The following is a 17,450-nucleotide window of genomic DNA, read 5'->3' on the forward strand; positions in this document are numbered from 1 at the left end:
CGCCAGCCGTGGGCGTGCCCCAGTGGGCGGCCGCTCACCTTGCACAGCCCCAGGACGGCAGCGTTCCCTCTGCGCCCTTATTTCTGGAACTCCTTATTCAGAGCCCAGCATCATCGGAACCACAGTGGGAGGAGGGGTCAGCAGGAAACAAGAGGACGCTCACCCCTTGCCCTGCCTGTCCCTCTAAAGGCAGCCACAGTGGGCCCCGCCCCAGGCCACAGTGAGCACCCTTGGCCTGGTGCCTGTCCACTTTGGCCCCTTCCCTCACCCTGTTTCCTCTTTATCCCGTCCGTGTGTGTCCACCCTCGGTGAACTGCTTAATGACATCAGCTGTGGTGTGGAACCCCGCGGCTCTGGGTCATGCATTTCTGTCTCTGATCTGACAGTTCTGGATGTCCTTGGACACCAGAGTTGTGTAGACATAGAACTTTAAAGCCTGAAGACCATCTGGGGATCTCTGATCACCTCTCTTGACAAAAGTGGAAATTTCTAGAAGAACCCAGCAGTGAGGGGACCAGAGACACTCGGAGTGTCCCCATACATCCTCTCCAGGGTACCTCTCCCCCACGGAGCTGCTTCTCACTGACAGGCACCTCTCATCCTCCCCTCCCCGCACTGCCATTGAGTCACGTGCTCAGGCACATTCTCACACCGTCCATAGATGAACAGTGTCCTCCGAAATCCATGTCCACTCACATCCCAGCTGGGTGTTTCCCAGAGCATGGTGGATGTGGTGATTGGCAAGATGGAGGCAGGGTGTGTGTGCATTATTTTATTTTGAAAGTCATATATATCCAAAATATACAAACAGCTTATACAGCTCAATATCAAAGAATGAAACAACCCAAACAAAAAAATGGGCAGAAGAACTAAATATACATTTCTCCAAAGAAGACATGCAGATGTCCAACAGACACGTGAAAAGATGCTCAACACTGCTAATTATTAGAGAAATGCAAATCAAAACTACAATGTGATATCACCTCTGACTAGTCAGAATGGTCATCATTAAAAAGTCTACAAATAATAAATGCTGGAGAGAGTGTGGAGAAAAGGGAACCCTCCTACACTGGGAATGTAAATTGGTGAAGCCACTATGGAAAACAGTATGAAGGTACCTTAAAAAATTAAAAATAGAGTTACCATATGATCCAGCCATCCCACTCCTGGGTATATATCTGGAGAAGACAAAAACTCTAGTTCTAAAAGATACATGCAGCCCAGTGTTCATTGCAGGGCTATTTACAATAGCCAGGACATGGAAGCAACCTAAGTGTCTGACAGATGAATGGATAAAGAAGATGTGGCACATATATACAATGGAATATTACTCAGCCATAAAAAAGAATGAAATAATGCCATTTTCAGCAACATGGATGGATCTAGAGATTATCATACTAAATGGAGTAAGTCAGACAAAGACAAATATCATATGATACCACTTATAGGTGGAATCTAAAAAAATGATGCAAATGAACTTATTTATAAAACAGAAATAGACTCACAAACATAGAAAACAAACTTATGATTACCAAGGTGGGGGTGAGATAAATTGGGAATTTGGGATTAACAGATACACACTACTATATATAAAATAGATAAGCAACAAGGACCTACTGTATAGCACAGGGAACTATATTCAATATCTTGTAATAACCTATAATGGAAAAGAATCTGAAAAAGAATATATACATATTTATATATATATATATAATGTATAACTGAATGACTTTTCTGTACACCTGAAAATTATAAATCAACTATACTTCAATAAAAATAAATGAATGAATTTTTTAAAAAAGAAAGTCATATATAAATTTTAATGAGATTTGGAAAAAGTATAACATGCACATCAAATCCATCATTTCAGGGACATTTTTGCTTAGGACAAAGTTAAGTAAAAATTGACTTAATTTAAAGTTGATCCTAAGGAATATATATTAAGTAACGTTGGCACATGGTGGAGAATGAATTGCTGAAATGTGGGCAGTTCTGGAGTGGAAGAAACCATGTGGTTTTGGGGTCTGACAATTCTGAGTTCAAATTCTGTTTTTCTTACTGGTGCTGGGACCCAGTGGCGATTGTTGAATCTCTGAACCTCAGATTTCTCTTCTGCAGAATGGGATCACAAGGCCTAAATTAGAGGCTTTCTCTGAAGGATTAAGACAAAGCATGACTGAGGATGTGCCTGGTACATGGGATGCTCAGCAAATGAGGTGTCCTCCACATGCTCTGCTGTGAGGCCTCCTGCAGGGTCCCCCAGGCTCCTACCTACGGTCCATACCGCTTCCATCCTTCCCCTCCAGAACCCTGTCTGCATCGTGGGAAGCAGCAGGCTTGTCCTGGTGGGAAGGCAGAGGCCCTGCCAGGTTGCCTAGACAACCAGAGGAAGGCATGTGGGCACCTGGTGATGAATGAGAGCTCTCCCTGCCCCTAACTCCTGGGTCACCTTCAGACCTGGAGCCGTCACACTGAAACCCTCCTTCCACTCACTGTTGGAGCTTTGGAATAAAGGCATCATGGGTCACCCTGGGGCTGAGCAGGGCAGAGAGATGCCTGTTGCACTATGAGATTGGGCTGAAGCGTGCTTTCTGGAAAGGTCTGGAAAGAAGGCAGGTAGGCCTCTTGCTTAGACAACCTTGGAAATATCCTCCTCCAGACATCTGCCCAGGAGGCGGGGCTTGTCCAGAGGCCCGAGTGCATTGTCCCCGGGGCCACCAGCTTGTCCCTGGTGCAGTAGCACAGACTCTCCATCCCAGAGCTGCAGGGGGCCCAGTCTTATTGGCATCTCGCCTGGACACTTCCCAGATCCCCAGGCCCACCGTGATCCCACTTCCAAGGTCTCTTCCAAATGTCAGTGTCATGCCCCAGACACACAGCTCGGGGATCACTTATTCAAGTAATCCTATCATTAAAGTATGGACTTCGTTTAATGCATTCCTGATACTTGTGAGATAAATATCTTATATTAATTTATGATCTTTTTTTTAGTGTGGTGAAATATACATAACATAACATTTACTATTTTAGCCAGTTTTAAGTGTATGGTTTAAGGCCTATGATTTCTAATGGACCTTAATCTACTGATATTGAGTAAGGCTTGGGTAGGTTGGGGAAGTTCACCTCTGCTCACAGGACTATTAAGGGGCTAGATGGAGACTTGAACCCAGGCTGCCTGATTCCAGAACCATGCTTATCATAATGACAATGAGAACCAGAGGAAGAAGAAAAAGCAGCACAATTAATCTTTATGGAGCCTTCACTATGTGCCAGGCATTGTTCTAAGTACTTTAAATATGTAGTTATAATCTCATAGACATTTATATATAACATCTCATTTATATTTATATAGCTAAAGACTCATATATAGTTCCTTTATATTTATATATATAACTTCATATATACACACGAGTGTGTGTGTAGCTATGTCTGTGTATATACATAAAACCTTGTTTAATCCTTAGGTCAACACAGTGAGGTGGGTCCTATTTTCAGCCTATTGTACAGATGAGGAAACAGGCCCAGTGAGTTGAGCTACCCAAGGTCACGTGGTGGGTTAGAGGAGCTGAGAATCTAGCTAAGACTGGCTCAGGGCTGGTGTTTGTAGCCCCGCCTAGCCCTCTCCTGTTGTGGGCTGAGGAGGGTGGATTGATGGTCTCTCCTGAGACCCTGCCATGGCACCCTCTCCAAACAGGGAGGCGAAGAGACTGCCCTCACTGAGCCATGTATGTGACTCGGTCACTCTCACCTCACGTGTGCATCTGTGCACTCAGGGGCTCTGGAAGGCCAGCCCATGGCCATGAGGCTTGCAGAGGGAGCAGTCCTTGAGGGCTGACCCCGTGACCCTCAACTCAGCATCATGGTGCCTCCCCAGAGATGCGTGGGCCCCTACGTAAATCAATGGGTGGCCCCTACCAGCTAAACCCTTGGAGAGAGTGGATCTGTGGGTAGCCTGGACCGTTGACGGTCCCCAGGTACTTTGAGATGATTCATCCTGCCCCAGCCCCTGGAGTGAGGAAGGAAGCGGTGAACAGGGCCCGGCTGGGTGTGGGCCCATTCTCCCAGCAGCGCCAGCTTGGCCTTCCTGTGGCAGCCACCGCAGGAGCACAGCCACCACCGCTGCTGCCGTCTCTGTGAGCTGGTGGCAGCTCATGAGCTGTGCATCTGGGGGTGGAGGTGGGAAGAGTATTCTGGCTGGTTTCTGGAGAGCCTGTTTCTCCATAAGGCGCATCTCTGTTACCTTTCAGCTGCATCAGCACATGAGGTTTCTGGCTTTGTGTATTTATGTTCCGGTGCTGGCTCCTGGCCTGTATCTCTATTCACCAGAAAAGCTGGAGTGCTGGGCTTCTAGAAACATGTACCTGGCAGCCCTCAGGAAAATAAAACGATAGCCCAGGAGATGGGCACTTGAGCTCACAGCTGGCTGCTGTAGCATGAAGAGCTGACACTGGAGGACAGTCCTGTGTACTGCCTGCCTGTCCCCGCAGAATACAATGTTGCAATCATTTAGGGGGTTTTATGGTGCTTTTACAAAACCTAGAGTTAAGTCCCCTACATACGAACCTTCAAGTTGTGAACTTTCAAAGATGAGAACGTGTGTTCGCGTGTCCAGTCACGTAAGTTAGTTCACATGGCTGGCACATTGCGTGCATCCTCTACAGGTGGTTGTGCTTTTGTGTACTTTGCTGTATAGTAGTGTATAGAATACAGTAGTACAGTATCTTTATTTCAAGCCCAGGATGTCCGGAAGCAAGCGTAAAAGCAGTGGTATATAGCGGATTGTGTTAGTTGGGTACCTAGGCTAACTTTGTTGGACTTGCAAACAAATTGGACTTATGAACGCGCTCTTGCAACAGAACTCGTTCACATGTAGGGGACTAACTGTATTTTAATTAGACCTTCTAAGAGTCCTGAACTTAGGAGCAAGATACAGGAGGGGCGGAGACTCTGCCTTTTCTTCTCTGGTGCTCAAGCCACCCCCGGTTCATACCCAGCAGAGCCCTTGGCCTCGAAGCTGATCCTCATTGCTATGCAGCTGAGAGGAAAGAGATGGGCGTGAAGGTGGGGCTGGGGGAGGCCCTCCTCTTCTCTCCCCAGCACCAGGTCCCACTCGCAGAGCAGAGAGAGAGGGGCCTGGAGACCCTAACCTTGTCAACCATGCGGGGGCTAGCAGTTCTGCACGGCCATAACGAGGCAGAGGGGGCTCGATGCCCCCTGTTTACAGAGGGTGAGAGACCCCTGCCCTGACGCTGGCCACCTTTCCGGAAGCGCCGTGTGCCCATTGGGTGCTTGCACGGGCAGGCGTGGAGCAAGCGCAGGTCCTGCTTTCCCCGAGCCCAGCTCAGATCCCGACAGGCCTGCCCACCGTGGGGAACCTTGCTTCATGCCCCTGGGTCCCCGCGTCCAGACCTAAAGAACGGGCTAATCGTGCCGATCCTGGCAGGACGGTTGGGAGATGAAGCGATGAGGTGTGTATGATGGGGCTTCGCACAGACTGGGGAGCTGTGTAAATGTACAGCTCTCTCAGCAAAGCGTCCACTGCAGGCACTGCCATGCTCGTCACGTCAGCTCACCTGGGCTGGACCCGAACTTCATGTCTGAAACATGGTCCTTATCCTCCCAACTCAATAGCCCCCCCTACAGCACAGAGTAGCCCAGCCTCTTGTGAGGTCAGTGGAGAAGCAGGCTGGGCTCCAACCAAGACGCGGGTGTGTATAGGCCCCGGCCGGCAGCAGCCCGAGGCTTCCAGAACTGCCCCCAGGAGAGGGACTCAGTGCCACCCACCTCTCACCACTGCCACACACGTACCTGTGCACAGACACAGACGTGCGCATTCACACACACATTCGCACATGTGCACACACACACAGAGACACATCCATCTACACACAGGCAGGCACATAGACACACATTTACACACATTCACACACAGACACATACACAGACATGCACATTCACACACATGCACAGACACACCCATTCAAACATATATTCAGACATGTGTAACAAAGACACACCTTCACACACACATGCACAGACACACCCCTTCACATAGACCTTCACATATCCACACACGTGTTCACACACAGATACACATGCACAGACATGCGAATTCACACACACACATACAGAAACTCAAACTCACTCATGTACACACTTGTACACACAGACATACATACTCACACATATATATATACACATACAGACACTCAGACATAAACACACATGTACAGGCACACACAGACATTCACACTCACTCGTGCACATACACAGACACACTCACACTCACACCATCAACAGGGCCTGGCTGATACACAGGGTTGGTCTTAGTAAAAAAAATACTGACCTTTGTCCACATCCTCTCCTATTCCCCGCAGGCACCAAGGGGTCTGACCCAGGGCAGCCTCAGAGTCCCCAGGCGGGGCGTCTCCAGGTAGGGCCCAGCAGTGGGCACTGCCCAGTTGGACGTGGTGGCATCAGGCTCCTTGCTGTCCCCTGGCCACACATGTGCCCGTGTGTGAGGTGGACCATGCAGCCCACAGGAAAAACCATGAAATGTTGGATCCGGGTTACCCACTGGCCAGTCCTAGCATGGAACTTGTTGTGAGTGGTCACCTCCTGAGCCACCATCCGCAGGACCCGGCATGGGAGCCAGTGGACTCCATGGACCACCACTCCAGAGTCTGCGGCAGGCGGGGTGACCAGTGCCCACCCCTGGCCCCGCAGGTGGCTGCACAAGGCAGATTCCCACTAAACCTCCCGGGCCCAGGTGTTCTGTTCTCCCCTCTCACGCCAGGTCCTGCCGCCAGGAGAATGAGGCAACAGTGTCCTCAGTTGGGGTCCTCTCTTGTGGCCAGAGGTGCTGGGTGAGTTACAGGAAGAGGCACAAGAAAAAGAGGTCACTTCCACTCCATCCCTGGTCGTCCTCCCTCAGGCATCAGCCTCCAGCTGTGCTGTGGACCACTGGCCTCCGCCCCTCCAGCCTCCGCCCCTCCAGCCTCCACCCCTCCGCCCCTCCATCCCTACTTCTCTCCCCTCCACTCCCACCCGCAGTGCTAAGTTCTGATCCTTTTCCACACAGAGCAGATGATCTTTATTCCCAGGTCCCTCTGGGCTCCAGACCTTGCTGTTCATATTCCCAAAGGCACTAAGATTCTTTGCTGAACAAAAGGACCCTAGTCTCCCACCTTAGCTGTTAAAAAGGAAAAAAAAAAAAAGAAAGAAAGAAAAGAAAAAGACAGATGCTTATAATTGAATGGCTTTTCTTATTGTTTTGCTTTGGTTTTGTTTCCTTAACATTTCCCAGATCAAAGTCTGAGGCAAGACTCCTGTCCTCAACCAGATAAAAATCCCAAGGGTGATTTTTCATTTAAGTGAGGGGAAAAGTGAAGGTTACTGGTGTTAATGTAAGAATAAAAAGATAACTCACACAGGTAACAGAATGAAAGCCTCAGGTATAGATAAGTGGTTGGCTGAGCGCAAATGAAGTGGGTCTATCTCAAGAATTACGGAATCACATTGTGATTCTTGGTTCCCCTGCTGCTACTTCTTGAGGAATTGCTTTTGGTTTGGTCTTTAAGGATCTTGCCGCTGAATTGTCTGGGGAAAAATGTCTGTATCTGTTGGAAACTTTTCTCTTACTGATGAAAGGGGGGATCTATTGGCACTCTAATTAACAGGGGAGGGGGAACACTTGCATTCAGACCCACCCCTGGCTGGATGAGACTCTGGAACCCACCTTCCCAGTTCAGGCCTGGGTTCATCTGAGAGGTTAGGAAGGCTCCCAAGTGGAGGGGGCATCTATCTGACCAAGGCCGGTGGCACCAATACTCCAAGTTATGGCGCTCAAATTTGGGAGCCCTTTGAATGTAAGGTCGTATATGTGATAGATGAGAGACTGGCTCAGGGCCCCAATAACCTTAGGCCCTGGTTAGGAGCTGAACCAAAGGAGAACAAGGTAAAACAAAGGTGTTTGGGCTCAAGAGAGGCAGGTTCATTGGATGTGGGGAGCCTCTTTCCCAACCCCCTGTCAAAGACGTGTGATGGCCTCAGCGGGCCAGACTTGCTGCCTGTCTTGCTGCCTTCTTGGCCTGGCTCCATCCCAGCCTCTCCCAGTCAGTCGACTTGGTGGGGTGGCTTTTATTAAATGGCTGTTTCACCTTTAATCTGTTAAAGCCAGTCCATGAAAGTCATTACCTGCAGAGAGACAGAGAGCGGCAGTGCAAATACACATGCACTCATGCACATACACATGTGCACACGCATGAACAGTAGTATGTTGGGGGAAGTTCATGCCAATGAAGGAAATTAAATATACTCGTTGGAGAGAAAACCCAGCCACTGGCGTACCGTTCCCATCACAGTAGAGATGAATCACGTGGTTGGTGCCCCGTGGTCTGCAGTTGAATCACAGGACTTGTTTGACTTTATCCCTAAATCATCACGGAGGGCCACTGGTGCCAGCTTCTGAGCTTTTTTGCAGACTCTACAGATCACAGGAGAGAATAAAACAACCTTTCTTCAGCTCTGGACCACAATGTGGGAAAAGCCTACCCCGGCTGGAAAGGGGAAAGGGGAAGGGGGAGGAGTCAAGGAAATCTCTTCAAGAGAAAAAAAAAAAAGGAACCATCTTTACTCTTTCCCAAACTGACAAATTTGACTTGTCAGATGCAAGTTCAACTTATGGACAGTGCACTCACAACTGATAATCTCCACAGTAACTGCTGTGTCACGTGACAACACAGAGGCAGTGGAGCCAGGCGAGCTGCTCTCCAGACTTCTGGCAGATTCCACAAAGTCCGCCTAATTAACAGGCGTGGAATGGAGACCTCGGTTTAGGTCCTTGGCAGACGTTCTTAAAGAAGAATGAAGATGTTTTCACGCCTTCTCTTCCCGTTCACGGGGCCCTGTGCTGGGGTCAGGGAGGCTGCAACCGACTACGCCCTCACCCTCCCTCCTGATCTCCCAAGCTCCAGGCAGCACTTCTCAATGCAGCTCTTTGCAGCATCGTGTCTGGAGAAAAACTCTTAATTCTTCTCTTGAGGCTTTAAAATATCAGAAACTGGTGAGAGAGCGAGCGAGCCAGGAATACACCTCCAAATGATCCCAATTCTTCTTTTCATTTAAGATCATAAATTTCTAAGGGACTTCCCTGGTGGTCAAGTGGTTAAGAGTCCATGCTTCCACTGCAGAGGGCGCAGGTTTGACCCCTGGTCAGGGAACTAAGATACCGCATATGCGCGGCCAAAGGAAAAAAAAAAAATAATATATATATATATATATATTTCTACTTTAATTTCCCACTGCTTCTCCCAGCAAAATACAGGTCTGATATATTTAAAGCTCTCCGTCCCTGATGTCATTCTGTTCTTTGTTTGTTTGTTTGTTTATTTGTTTTGAGGTACGCGGGCCTCTCACTGTTGTGGCCTCTCCCGTTGCGGAGCACAGGCTCCGGACACGCAGGCTCAGCGGCCATGGCTCACGGGCCCAGCCGCTCCGCGGCATGTGGGATCTTCCCGGACCGGGGCACGAACCCTTGTCCCCTGCATCAGCAGGCGGACTCTCAACCACTGCGCCACCAGGGAAGCCCTCATTCTGTTCTTATATGACAAAATGCTGTCTCCTTCCCGAGACCTACTCTTTTAGTCAAGTTTAATGTAGGTCTGGTGACTTGATAAAGGTGGAAAGTTGGTTCATTTTCAGAGGCTCAGAGAATGAGTTGCCTCTGGGCTGCTAAGAATCTTTGTGACTTTCTCCAACGAGGAGGTGCAGGGCTGCCAGCCCTTGTGGCCCGGCCCGTTCATGGTCAGTGGCTGCCCTTTCCACTGCCAGCTTCGACCTGCAGAAATCTGTGCCCAGGCCACCCAGGCAGCTCTGCTTGTCCCAGACTCCAGCATTTTGCTTTGTCTGCCCCTGGACAGTTGCCCCATTGTCTCCAGGTTAATAAAGTTTTGGTCACAACACGACGATTTCAAACATCTCTTGGGCCCCTTTGCCCTTCATCTGGGACGGGCTGGTCCATCAATTCTGTCGGAACTGTCTCTTCCAAGTCAGGTCTGTGGAGTTAGTGTGAGCCTGGGGGTAACCCCAACTGCCAACCAAACTGTGCGTGTGAGTGTGCATGAGCTGAGGAAATGGACAAAAACCGCCTGAGAACAAGCAAAGGCTGTTTAGTGGGGGCTTGTCCTAGCCAGGGCGTCAGACACCATCACTTGCATTTGGCATCGCTGAGGCAGGCAGGGCTTGGGCTGGGGACAGGGGAGGGGAAGATTCATGGGGGAAAAGAGGGAGGGTTCCAGGTGTGCCCTGCTTGGAGGCTGTCAGTAGGGGAAGCTGCAGGCGGCAACTAGCTGTAGGTGGGGCATCCTTATGGGATGGGTTAGGGATGCACATCTGTCTTTCTCTTGTTGGTCCCTAGTTGGAAGTGGGGACAACAGCTAGGGAAACTCTCAGTTATTAATCAAGTCCTGGCAGTTTGAGGCCAATTGCTATGGAGTTGTTTGACTTCCCGGGCTGGGTGCTGCACATGGTGGGTCCGAGTTCTATCTTATCCATGCACTGGCCATTATCCTTATGTATGTTCAGTCTCAGAATGTGTGTAAGAGTGTCTTCTCCCAGAACTTGCTTGATATTAGTAAGAAGTTGAACAGGTCGGGGTAGGGGAAGGAAACATCTTTTTTTACAAATAGCCACAGGTGGAAATTCAGGGTGCTTTTGAGAGAAATGAGTTTGAGGGTTTCTATAGCAACTGTTCCTTTGGCCCAGCTGAAGGTCACCTCATGGTCGATGACCTTTCTCAGGCGCTGCTGGGAATTGAAGATCGTACGTTGGAGGCCAAATTTGGGTCCCACATGGGCCAGAATGGAAACCATGAAATAGATCAAGGTAGCCTCCAGATATGCCCACCCCCTGCCTTCTCTTTCCTCCCCACTTTGTCCCACCCCAGGAAGCCAACTCACTACCAAACCCACCACGGGCCCAACTTCAGGGCCTTATCTTCAGACTTACTGCTTTTTACCAAGGGAAGAGTCATTGAGAAGGCAGTCAAGGCTGATCTATTTTTAACCAGGAGACAAAACTCAAAGACAAGAACTCTGTCCCTGGTTATGGACTGTCACATCCCTTGCAGCAGGTGGTGGGTTCTGAAATGCCGTGGTCCAGATGGCAGCCAACTCCACCCACATGTCAGGTGGGCGACAATGATGTACTCCTTGTTTAGACAAGGAGTTTCTGCCCCCAGTAACATGACTTTGAGCAGCAAAATGATTCTAGACCTTTCCAGAGGTCACAGACTGGAGGCTTGGGGGCCACGTTCAGTCTGAAGATGTGTTTTGCTTGGCACACCTGTGTTTTAAGTTTTTTAATTACTTGTCAAGATTTTAAAATCAGCACATAAAAAAAATCTGTATTTTTAAACTTCTGTTAGAAAATGGGACGATCTGGGTCACCTTCCCACCCAAGGATGCTCAGCAGAAGAGCAGCTGCCCTATTTTCTTCTCCACCATGGTCCCCGTTTGGCCTACAGTTTTTCCCTGTTTGTGGACTAGATGTGTGTGTGTGTGTGTGTGTGTGTGTGTGTGTCCTTTCTCCCCCATCCCAGCCAAATTCATGTTGAAATGCTAACTTCCAATGTGATGGTATAAGGAGATGGGGCTTCTGGGGAGTAATTTGGTCTTAAGGGCAGAACCCTTATGAATAGGATTAGTGCCCTTATAAGAGAGACCCCAGAGGGTCCCCTTGCCCTCCTTCTGCCATGTGAGAATATAATAAGCAGTCTGATCCCTCTCCTGGGCATATATCTGGAGAAAACCCTAAGTCGAAAAGATACCCCAATGTTCATTGCAGCACTATTTACAATAACCAAGGTGTAGAAGCAACCTAAATGTCCATCAGCAGAGGAATGGATAAAGAAGATGTGGTACATAGATACAATGGAATATTGCTCACCCATAAAAAAGAACAAAATAATGCCATTTACAGCAATATGGATGGACCTAGAGATTATCATACTAAGTGAAGTAAGTCAGCAAAAGACAAATATCATATGGTATCACTCATATGTGGAATCTAATTTTTTTAAAAATGATGTAAATGAACTTATTTACAAAACAGAAACAGACTCACAGCTTTCGAAAACAAACTTATGGTTACCAAAGGGAAAATATAGTGGGGAGGGATAATGTAAGAGCTTGGGATTAACATACATACACTACTATATATAAAATAGATAATCAACAAGGACCTACTGTATAGCAGGAACTCTACTCAATATTCTGTAATAACCTATATGGGAAAAGAATTTGAAAAATATCAATATATATATATGGATAACTGAATCACTATACTGTACACCTGAAATTAACACAACATCGCAAATCAACTATACTCCAATAAAATTTAAAAAAAAAGAAAAAGAAAAAGAAAAAAATACAGCAGTCTGCAACCCAGAAGAGGGCCCTCACTGGAACCTGACCATGCTGGCACCCTGATCTTGGACTTCCAGCCTCCAGAACTGTGAGAAATAAATGTCTGTTGTTTACAAGCCACCCAGTCTATGGGGTAGTGGGTGGTTAAGGTGCCCGTTTCAGAGTCAGCTATGTGACTTTACCTCTCAGAGCCTCAGTTTCCTTATCTGTCAAATGGGATAGGACCCCTGGCTCCCAAGTTCATGAGACTTCCCTGGACATGCGTCCAATGTGGCCAGTAGGGAGTATGGTTGGATGTCAATGATATCCATTTGGATAGGCTGGTTATGCTGTGGTGATAAATAAACCCCAAACTCAGTGTCTGCACCAGCACAGGTGTATCTGTTGCACGTACTGCATGCCTGTCTTGGACCAGCAAGGCTCTGCTGGGCATCACCCTCACTCAGGGGTGCAGGGTGATGAAAACTCCCTTCTAGGTTTGCCATTGGTCTCTGTGACACGGAGAAGGGGACGTGGTATATCAAGCCCTGGGCTTACGGGCCTCTTCACAGAAGAGGCACTTGTTACCTCAACTCCCATTTCATTGGCCCCAGTAAGTCACAAGTCACAACTAACTTCAAAGAGTGCCCCAAACCTCATGATTCCAAGTGCTGCACTCTACCCCCACAGCACAGCTGGCTCCCCAGAGAGGACACCCTGCTCCACCACTCACTTCCAAGGAGACCTTCTTGAACAGGTTTGCCCTGAGGGATAGAAGAATGTTTTCCTCCTCAAATGCTAGGCCTATCAGTGTAGTAATAATGACACATCTCAATGAAAAGACCCCAAAGACAAGATGCCTCCTGTGCGTCAGTGTATAAGACCATGGTCTTCATACCCAACCAAGGCTTCTCTTAGGTTTTTGGTGGGACGAGCGTGTGGCATATTCTGTGTGCTGGTGCCATGCCCACATGTGACAGCTTGATGCTGACCCTCACAGCAGTGTCCTATCCAGTGAAAGAGGGAGAGCCCTATTCAACCCAGGGTTCCTCCTAAATTAAAGATAATTCTCACGTTGACGGGAGACTGTTAAATGTTCAGGGAATGTTATTGCAGGTAGCCTCCAAGGTCTGACAAGAGTTTGCCTCTTTTTGTTGTGGTGTAAAGACCTCTTTGGAGGATGGTATATAGGTTCTTACGGCGTGACCATGAACTCTGGGAAAGTGTAACCTTGGTCTACTCCCCAACAGGGAGCAGAAAGTTCTGTCTCCTCACTGCCCCAAGACCCATGGGTGTCCATGGATATGAAAGGCCTCTCTGATATCCATCCTTCAGCACCATTCTGAGGCCTCTCTAAAGAAGGCCAGGAAGAGCCAGCTAAGAAGACTGCACTGTAAACCCAGAACCCAGAGACCCTAACCCTAAGGCACTGTGCCTGGTGGCTATTGGGACATCCTTTGATAAAAAAGAAATGGGAAAATCATTTTGGAAATGATTTTGGAAATGCTCTCCCAGATGACAAGAGCCCCTGTGGAGAGGTTGACTACTCATCCTGTCCTGGGCCTTCTCTGCAGCACTTTCTGGGCTTTGCTTCTTTGAGTCACCGCAGTAACCTATCCAGTAGCTACTATCGTGATTTCTGTTTTACAGATAAGAATTACTCAACTCAGAGCGGTCTGAATGTTACAAAACACCCTCAAGCACTGCATCGCTTCCAAAATAACCCCACTTTGTACTGTATATGTGGTAGGACAAAAGCTCCATCTCTCCCCAAGCCCCCCTGCTTTCCAGCGAGCAGAGCATCACCTCCCCCGCTCCCACTTTCCCCTGGGAGGAGCTGGTGTCCTCAAGGTCCCCCTAATCTGTGGCAGGCCCTGACGTGAGGGCTGGACAGGATTCAGCAGAGACGCATGCCTCTGTTCCTCCCCCGCTCCTTACATAAAGTCATTTAAAAAGGTCAAAACCACACTGAGCTCATCATGGCAAAACTGAGATTCAAACCACGCAGACCAAACTTTGAGCCGCTAAACTGTCCTGCCTCCTATTATAATATGATTATAGTATAACCCAAATCTGAAAGACCACCCACTGCTTTCATTATTGGATCCTTCCAATAAACTGGTCATGCTGGTAAGCACCATTCCCTAAAGAAATCGAAAATGACTATTCTAAAATAAATCTGGAGGACACACCCAGCCACAAAGTGGGAGGCGTTTTATACCAACACAACCAGGGCCTTTCTCTCCAGCCAGTCTGTGCTCAGGGCTAAGAATCTAGGACTCAGCCCCCCGGGGTGGGAGGGCAGTTTGAGGTTGGGAGAGAAACAAGAGATGCCAGTTGGCAGCAAGAGGCAAACAGGGTAAAGAAAGAAAAGGATTTAAAAAGCAGATGGGAGAATTCTGACAGCTCTGAATGTCCTTGTGAAAGGTCCAGGACTGGTGGGCGGAGCTTGGGGGGGCACACTGGGTGGGCGGGGCTCATTTGCATAACACGTAACCTCAGGTAGAGGCGCGTCATTGGCCAGCCTCTTAATTGGACCTGGGTCCGGAGAAAAACACTTACCTCTGATCCTTGAGTGCTTTTTCTAAAGAACAGAAGTATGTCGTTTTAGAAATAGAGTCACAAAAAATGCTAGAAGAATAACATGCATTATTTAAGGACTTCAAGGTACTCCTTGATGCTTGACTTACCCGGAAGCACCTTGGCTTATTCTCAAGAATAAATGCGCCATCACAGGCGGGACAGGGAAGGGGGAAAGGTTATTTTAACATTTTATTCACTATCCCTCAGATTCATATGGAGAGCACTTTAAGGATTATTTTAAGCCTGAGGACATCCCTGGTGGCACAGTGGTTAAGAATCTGCCTGCCAATGCAGGGGACACGGGTTCGAGCCCTAGTCCAGGAAGATCCCACATGTCGCAGAGCAACTAAGCCCATGCGCCACGACTACTGACCCTGTGTGCTGCAACTACAGAAGCCCGTGTGCGCCTAGAGCCCGTGCTCCACAACAAGAGAGGCCACCGCAGTGAGAAGCCCACGCACCGCAATGAAGAGTAGCCCTCGCTCACCGCAACTAGAGAAAGCCCGTGCGCAACAATGAAGACCCAACGCAGCCAAAAACTAATTAATTAATTAATTAATTTTAAAAAACAAAAAACGAAAAAACTCTGAGTCTTCTTTCTTGGTGTGACCAACATAGCCTGCGTGGTGGCATTATTAAACCTTTGCAGGTGAGGAGACTAAGAGAGATGAACTTCCTGGCGTGGCCCAGTGTAGGGGAATTCTCCACCAGGGCCTGGGTCTCTCAGGCCATCTGCAGCTGCCACTGTGGGTTGACCCCCATTCTGGATGCATTTCTTGGATTAGCATCGCTGGAGTGGGGGAGCGGGGAGGGAGGAAAAGGACACATTACACTGAAAAGGGGAAATGGAAATGCAAGAGGGGAAACTGAGTGAGAGAAAGTCGGGATGGAAAATGAAGGAAGCTCCTGCCAAGGCACTGAGCTCAGGGAGGAGCTGGGCCCATAGAGGAGAGGGCAGACTTGGTGGGGGGCTCTGTCAGGACTGAAATCCTTGTTAACACGGGCTCAGCAAGAGAAACCTGCAGAGTCCCGGTGGACTTACAGAAGCTTCCTCTCCGACAGCTAGGTGCAGAGCCCTACCCCGCTTCTACTGGCCCCCCCAACTCTGCACTTGGCAAGACTCTCCTGTCGTCAGCTCCTCTGTATCTGGTGTCCCTCTTGGCTCTGGTGTCCTCTGTATCTGGTGTCCCAGCAGTCACACAGCATTCTAGGAATGCATTCTTTCCAGTTTCCTGCACTGGTTTTCCAAATCACCTCGGAAGTGCCTTTAAATATGAGGCTCTGGACTTGGAGGGCATCATGCTAAGTGAAGTAAGTCAGAGAAAGATAAATACTGTATGTTATCACTTATATATGGACACTAAAAAATACAACAAACTAGTGAATATGACAGAAACGAAGCAGACTCACAGATATAGAGAACAAATTAGTGGTTACCAGGGGGGTGGGGGAAGGAGGGAGGGGCCAGGTAGGGGTGGGAGAGCGGGAGGCACAAACCGTAGGGTGTAAGATAGGCTCAGGGATATATTGTACAACATGGGGAATATAGCCAATATTTTGTAATAACTGTAAATGGAAAGTCACCTTTAAAAATTGCATAAGAATAAAAAATTTAAAGAAAAAAAATGAGGAGTTCTGCTCACCACAAGCTCCACAGCAGGTGGTAGGAGCAGTGTTGGCAGGTTTTGACAATTTTGTTAAACTGCACATCAGGTTAGGTTTTCTGAGGTAACTAGACCTGTCTGAAGATAGAGTCCACGCCGCCGGCAGGGGCTCTCACAGGACAGGCCTTCCCCATGTGGACGTGTGTCAGGGCAGCGAACACACGTAGCTTCTAACTCTGTTCTTCCCTCAGCCCTGCCTGTGGAACCTCTGGGCTCATGTGCTAACTCTGAAGTCAAACGTTCCTCAGACTCCGTTTTAGAAAACTGTAAACCTCAAGACACATTTCTATCTGAAAGTTGGGTTTAACCATACAAAATTTATAAAACTTTTTTTTCTCTTCCAGTTTTACTGAGGCATAACTGACATATAGCACTGCGTACGTTTCCGGCGTCCAGCATCATGATTTAACTTAACATATATCAGGAAATAGTGACCACCATACACATAGTGAACATACATCATCTCATACTACAAAATAAAAGAAAAAGAAAAATCTTATTTTCCTGTGCGAAGAACTCAGGATTTGCTCCCTTAACAACGTTCGTAGGAAACATGCAACAGTGTTCATTATATTAACCCTGTTGTACATGACACCCCAGTACTTATTTTTCTTCAAACTGAAAGTTTGTACCTTTTGATCACCTTCATCCAACTTACAAAATCTTACAGTTTTATTTATTTATTATTATTTTTTGGCTGCACTGGGTGTTCTTTTCTGCACGTGGGCTTTCTCTAGTTGCGGTGAGCAGGGGCTACTCTTCGTTGCAGTGCGCGGGCTTCTCATTTTGGTGGCTTCTC

At 48.1% G+C, this 17,450-nt stretch overlaps 1 long non-coding RNA gene across 1 annotated transcript in view; it reads left to right on the forward strand.

The window, feature by feature from the left end:
• LOC309816065 overlaps positions 1-16,418 on the forward strand; it is an 81,096-nt gene extending 64,678 nt beyond the window's left edge. The window contains exon 3 of the long non-coding RNA XR_014295958.1: positions 15,195-16,418. This is a non-coding gene — a long non-coding RNA (uncharacterized lncRNA). The remainder of the gene's footprint in view (positions 1-15,194) is intronic.
• Positions 16,419-17,450: the final 1,032 nt, after the last annotated feature.

The sequence above is a fragment of the Mesoplodon mirus genome (assembly GCF_964341445.2).
Source record: "Mesoplodon mirus genome assembly, chromosome: 14".
Taxonomy (NCBI): Eukaryota; Metazoa; Chordata; class Mammalia; order Artiodactyla; family Ziphiidae; genus Mesoplodon; species Mesoplodon mirus.